Below are 6871 nucleotides of genomic sequence, written 5' to 3'. Positions count from 1 at the left end.
ATTCATTTTACTGTCCTTCCTACCCCCACATTGCCTCTCCTCCCTTCACTCCCCTCTACCTAAAGTAACTCTATTCTTCCCAAGCCCCACCCCCCTCCGCTTTATTGTGAATTAGCATCTGCATATCAGAGAAAACATTTGGCCTTTGGTTTTGGGGGATTGGCTTATTTTTCTTAGTATGATATTCTCCAGTTTCATCTATTTACTGGTAAATGCCATAATTTTATTTTTCTTTAAGGGTAAGTAATATTCCATCATATATATATGTATTTGTGTATATATATATGTGTGTGTGTGTATATATATGTGTGTGTGTGTGTATATATATATATATATATATAATATTTTCTTATCCATTCTTCTGTTGAAGGGCACCTAGTTTGGTTCCATAGTGTGGCTGTTGTGAATTTAGCTGCTATAACCACTGTTGTGGCTGCATCACTGTAATATGCTGATTTTAAGTCCTTTGGGTATAAACCAAGGAGTAGGTTAGCTGGATCAAATGGTGGTTCCATTCCAAGTTTTCTGGGGAACCTCCATACTGCTTTCCATTATGGTTGCACCAATTTGCAGTCCTACTAGCAAGGTATGAGTGTACCTTTTCCCCCATATTTATTGTTGTTTGTATTCTTGATAATATGTTGCTTCCCAAAGTATTTCATATATTCAAGGGAAATCTCAGGAGAATGTTGCTTTTAAGTCATATGCTGGAAGGGCTGACCCTATTGCATTTAAATTATTAGTCTGGTCTAGAATAGGACACAGTTCACTCAGGCTGGCTCTGGTCTGTGAATCCCTGGTCTTGGGGGTGTTGAAGGCTACAATGATGAAAGGAGATACTATTTCAGATCTTGTCTCCAGGAGGTAGACAGTGTGCAGTCTTGAAGGGTATCCCCCCCAAAAAAAAAAGAAAAGACATGATTCAAATTAAATAACTTCACCAAAAGCACTTGGTTCTTAAAGATTCTGCTTGCCATTCTCACAGAATGGCTTGTTGAGATTTATTCTATATAACCTGTGGTTTCCAAATCAGATGGAAATATATGGGAGTCTGCCAAAGTTGCTTTTCACACATCATTTTATCCATTAATGTTTCTGCATTATAACTTACAGAGTTAGTGGGAGTGTATTTTATTTTTTGAAACTGTCCTGATCATCAGACTGAAAGGCTCTAGAGCTTCTTTTCTAATCCTTCAACACTGTAACTCAGAGACAATAATTCTTATGTTGCGGTTTGGATGCATTTCTACCCTCCTGTTTTGGAAGTTGTTTTCCATTGTCTACTAGGGTGATATCTCCCCGGCCCTACTAATCGAAGGTTTATCAAGTGTGACTGGGGCTGTAGCTCAGTGGTAGAGCATGTAGGTAGTATGTGGAAGGCCCTGGATTTAGTCCTTAGCACCGAGTGTTAACATGTGAATAAATGAACAAATGAATGAATGATGAGAAGGTGAAATAAAATAAAACTGTACTAAAAAATACTACTTGGGAATCATGATTTAGAACTTTAAGAATGTAATTGTGGTTTCACTGAAGTTCTTTACTGCAATGGAATTATGTGGTTTTCTAATAAATAATTTCTTTCTAAACCCTAAAGATCTCCTACATTTAAACTTATTTTCAGGAGAAGAGTGCTCTGGGTATACCAAATTTTGTTCAATATATTTTATAGCTGGCTCTCCATATAGGGCATCCTAGTTCACATCTTGATTCTATTTTAACAAACATTAAAATTGATATCACCTACATTTTAATCAAATCCAACAAAGCTACCTGCAGTTCATTTAAAAAAAAAAAAAAACAGAGGTTTCAAGAAGGAGTGAAAACTGGAAAACGCAAAAGGCAAAAACAAAACAAAACAACCCTGCCACCCAGTTTACAATTTAAATCATGCAGAAATAATGTTTCAATTGACAATTTAATATGCTTTGAAAACTTAAAGCACCATGCAGACCCCACAGTTAATATAGGATGCGCAAGTTCAAAGATTTAGGTAAGTACATGAGACAAAATAAGGTAGATACTCTAACAGACTTGGCACAAAGCATTTGTTAAAATGGGTGACCTATTCCCTCCACGGGACATTAGACTTGACTCATTTCTATCATTTTCCAACTCTGCACGGTCAACTTTTCTTAACTATGTTTTCTTGGAGTCAGGGAGGTTCTAGGAAACAAAAGATTTGTGACTCAGGAGTATTACTTGCAATAGCATTGACACAAAAAAGCCTTGGATTGTTTTAGCTATACAGATTGTAAAATGAGAATGTGAAAGAAAGGGAGATGTAGAAAGGGGGAACAAGTTTTAAGAAGAGATTAATCATGGTACTGTGTTGAAGATACATATTATTAGTCATTGGATAAATAAATAAAATTTGTGATTTTTTTTAGGAGTATCATTTATGCAAACATTTTTTCAAATGTAGAAAGACTATATATTTTTAAATATATATATATATATATTTATATATTTATATATAAAGATAGATAGACTTTTATTTTATTTATTTATATGTGGTACTGAGAATCGAACCCAGTGCCTCACACATGCCAGGCAAGTGTACTACCGCTGAGCCCCAGCCCCAGCCTCCAGAAAGACTATATTTTAATGACAGAAAAAAATATATTTTAAGTGATACTGGGGATTGAACCTAGAGGTGCTCTACTACTGAGCTATATCCACTACACTTTATTTTTATTTTGAGATAGGGTCTCACTAATGTGCCCAGGCTAACCTTGAACTTAAAAACCTCTTGCCTCAGAATCTGGAGTTGCTAAAATTACAGGTAAGCACCCTGCATCCTGCAAAATGTCTTTTTAAATTTTATTTCTTTTTTCATTTGATACTGGGGATTGAACCCAGGGGTGCTTAACCACTGAACTACATCCCCAGGCCTTTTTAAATTTTCAATTTTGGGACAGGATCTCACTAAATTGCTGAGGGGCTCAATAACTTGGTGAGACTGGCTTTGACTCCTTCCTTAGCCTCCTGAACCACTGAGATTACAGGCATGTGCCACCACCTCCAGCTCAGCATCTGTTTTAAAAATAAAACCAATTCTACCTGTTTCAAAATATTTGTGGCAAATCATTTGACAATTAATTCTCCCATCTACCAAAAAAACTGCTTGACCTAGAACATTTTTAGAGTCCCTTATTAATAAAATATTGTTATTTTCTAATTTGGTGAAATTGTATTTACTTATTCACTAAACAATTACTTTAGCACTTCTTTATATGTCATCCACTGTGTCATTATCGGAATGTAGTGAGGAACAAATGGAGATCTAATTCGTGACACTTCAATAAGGTCCAAATTCCCTGAAATTAGATGGCTGTCAGTCACTCCAGGATGCTAGATTGGAATTGAAATATTGTCTCTTGAATAAAATACTCCAAATGAAAGCATTAGGGTCTGTATTAGTTATTATCATTATCTTTTCCTGGTCCTTTTTATTAATATTATTGTATCTTAATGAAGGCATGGGTTAAAAGAAATGAGTTTCTGAGCTTGGTGCCTGATTTTTTTTAATCTTTAAAAAAAGGAAGTACAGTAAATAACATCTTTTCTTAACTGAGAAAGGCTCAAAGAATGAAGTAACCTAATTAAAGTCATGTTGCTAGAAGTAGTGAAAAGCATTAAAAAACAAGTTTATTCAGCTCCAAATGATCACATTCTTTTCATTACTCTATGCTTCATTCAAAAAGAGAAATCTTTGGAGCTGTGTTTACCAAAGTCTGTTGTGTGGAACACTAATGAGGCAAGATGTTCTCGTGTATAAATAGATGCCATGGTCAAACAACTTTGGGAAATGCCAAGCATATTAAAGGTAGGGGAGTATTACATAAAAGAAATATTTAATTTTATTTAATTAGCTTTTGCCAAACTCCTTTGACTACCAAACTTAGATTATTTTTTTCATTTGACATTTGCTAACCTATCTTGAATTTAAAAGAATGTGGCATATGCTTACATGACTGAAAGAAAAGGAAAGCTTTCAAGTAGAAATTGAGTTTATAAGGTAATTTAAAAAGCAGTAGCTATGAAAGAAACATTTTCAAAAGATGCAGTCTGTGTTCCCAGTGTAGCTGTTTCCCCCCCCCCCCCCAGTGTATAGGGGTTTTGTGGGTAGGTGGAGACAATCAAGGGCAAAAAGGGGAAAGAGACATAAAATAACACAGCCATATATTTTCAATGTAAACTTTTAGTGATTCATGGGCCTCTGATGAACATTAAGATTTAGACAGGATGAGAAAAGGCTGGGAGACCCTGAAAGGGAGAGCAAAGAAAGGATTCTTAGGAAGTATGTAGTGAAATAAAATAGGACAGGTAGGGTTGGTCCATACTATAAGCAATCATTCAGAACTCAGTCTCTTGGTAATGATGGAAATATCAAAATCTGTAAGACCATGTAGAAAGTTGACTAATCTGAATAATAATGAGAGAGATTTTTAAATTTTACAATCAGAAGTTTTTTGTTTGTTTTTGGTGGTGGTGGGGAATTGAACCCAGGGGTACTTTACAACTGAGCTCATGCCCAGTTCTTTTTATTGATTGATTGATTGATTGATTGGGGTGGGGAAACAGGGTCTTGATTAAGTTGTTTAGGGACTTGCAGTAGCTTAAGGCTGACTTCCAACTTGCCACCCTCCTGCCTCAGCCTCCTGGGATTACAGGTGTGTGTCTCCACCCTGGTTTCAGAAGGGATTTTACAGCAAGGTTAATAAATGTCTTTTTATGAATCAGTCAATCCTCTGATCCAGTTCCTGTTATTCCAAAGGATGTTTGACTTTCATCTCACACAGCTCACCAGACAGCACACCTGGGTTGAAAATTGTCTTTTGACTGCTAAGAACAGCACTTAAGAATTGAGCATAAAGTAGTTTCAAAAGATGGAAGTGTACAATGTGGAGCAAAGCAAGAACATAAATCAGCATATATGAGAGAAGGATGTTTTCTGTTTGAAGAGGTCCATTGGGTTGCAGGTGTATCTCAGAGGTAGAGCATGCCCAGCATCCCCCTCCTCACACAGAAAATTAAGACAACTTACAATAAGCAAAAACCTCTTTTATTTTTGTATCGGGGATTGAACCCACGCGTGCTTAACTACTGAGCTACACCCTCAGCTCCTTTTTATATTTTATTTGGAGACAGGGTCTTGCTGAGTTGCTTAGGGCCTCGCTAAATTGCCAAGGCTGGCTTTTAACTTGCAATCCTCCTGTCTCAGCCTCCCGAGACGCTAGTAATCACAGGCTTGCGCCAGGGCACCCTGCTAAAGAAAAAACTTTTATTGCATAAGTGGAAGGAGGTACTCTTTTAACTCCTCTTTTTGTGTGTGTGGTGGATACCGCCCTCCCCCCAAAGGGGCCTGTTAGAATCCTCACTCTACCTCGTTTTTATTCGATTTACCACTTAGTATATTTGATTTACTACTTAGTATTACACATATTTGGTGCTGGGACTAGTTTTTTTTTTTTTTTTTAGTTGACGATGGACGGTTTATTTATTTATATATGCGGCGCTGAGAATCGAACCTGTTATTCACGCATGCTAGGAAAGCGCTCCACCACTGATCCACGAACCCAACCCTGCTGGGACTCGTTTTTTTTTTTTTTTTTTTAAACAGTAGCTTCCTATAATTTTATGTGGTGCTGAGGGTCTAACCCAGTGCCTCACACGTGTGAGGAAAGCCCTTTACTACAGAGCCCCAGCCCCAGCCCTCTGCTAGGATTAGATTTAAAGGAAGATACAAACCAAAAATGGTAAGAGATTTGGGGTAATTTCTCTATTATCTATATTATTATTATTATTATTTTGGTGCTGGGGATTGAACCGAGGACCTCTTGCACACCGGGCACGCGCTCTACCACAGCTATACCTTCAGCTCCAAGCAAATTTTTGACGAAAAACATTAGGCTAGGCGGCACCTTCGGCCGTGAAAACAGGGTAGAATATCTGAAGAAACACGTAGGAAAGGCAAAAAGCTTTTCCCTAGGGGTCTGGAGGCCCGCTTTTGGCATGGAAAGTCAGGATATAGGACGAAAAACAGCAGGATGCGCGAGAAGATAACGCGGTGACTCTCTCCCGCAAGACACCCTAGCCAGCAGGAGTAGCGGCGAGTCCCGCCGGGCGCTACCTCGGGCGAAAACTACCACTCCCGACGCCACACCCGGAGCGCAGGCCGGGCCGCCGGAGCCGGTCGACGCGCAGGGCACTATGGGGTTTGTAGTCTTTCTCCCCCTTAGCTCATCCAAGGCCCGGAGATCCTAATTTTTGTTAACTAGCCGCTCTTCCAGATGCAGCTTCTTTTCCTCTTCCTCCCGCCGAACTTACTTTCACGGGAAGTTTGAAAATTCCCGCGGAGCCGGCGCGCGAGGTCGGAACCCTCGCGAGAACTTGGTCTCCGTGGCCGCGATCTCCTCTTCTCTTCCCCTCCTCCTCTCCTCCTTCTCTGCCCTCCTCCTCCCTTTCCCCTCCCCTTCCCTCCCCTCTCGGGTGTGTGTGGGACTCAGTCTGTCCGCCCAGGGTAATACGCAGAGGAGCGCCGGCGCTGTCCAAGAGTAGGCGGCAGAGTCGCGAGGGGCAAGACTCAGCACCGAGGCGGGGCAGTGTCTGCGTTTTAGCCGCTGAGCAGTGTGCAGGCCTGCAGCCGGCGAAAGCACTCTCGTGGGGGGCGGGTGTGTGTGGCTCTGAGGTGGCCGGGAGGTCGTAGGCCGACAAGCAGAGAAGCAGCTTCCGCGGAGCGGAGGCGTGTGTGCCCAACCCGTGTTTCCCGGGAGATGCTGTGACTGACTCGCGCGGAGGAGCTCACGCCTGGCCTCGCGCCCCCCGGGACTCGGCGGCCGCGGCGGCTGGGTCACCCGCCCTTCTC

At 40.6% G+C, this 6871-nt stretch overlaps 1 protein-coding gene across 3 annotated transcripts in view; it reads left to right on the top strand.

The window, feature by feature from the left end:
* The first annotated feature begins 6442 nt into the window (after window positions 1-6442).
* Ahctf1 (AT-hook containing transcription factor 1) overlaps window positions 6443-6871 on the top strand; it is a 66257-nt gene continuing 65828 nt past the window's right edge. For 2 of the 3 annotated variants that reach the window (XM_048809270.1, XM_048809269.1), the window contains exon 1: window positions 6444-6870. The gene's annotated coding sequence lies outside the window, so the exon portion shown is untranslated. Of the gene's footprint in view, window position 6871 lies in introns of all 3 variants that reach the window. The other variant, XM_048809271.1, reaches the window with a different exon arrangement.

This window comes from Marmota marmota, unplaced genomic scaffold (genome assembly GCF_001458135.2).
Source record: "Marmota marmota marmota unplaced genomic scaffold, marMar, whole genome shotgun sequence".
In the NCBI taxonomy this organism is placed as follows: domain Eukaryota; kingdom Metazoa; phylum Chordata; class Mammalia; order Rodentia; family Sciuridae; genus Marmota; species Marmota marmota.
The sequence above is the reverse complement of the archived record's forward strand: the minus strand, read 5'-3'. Positions and strand labels throughout refer to the sequence as shown.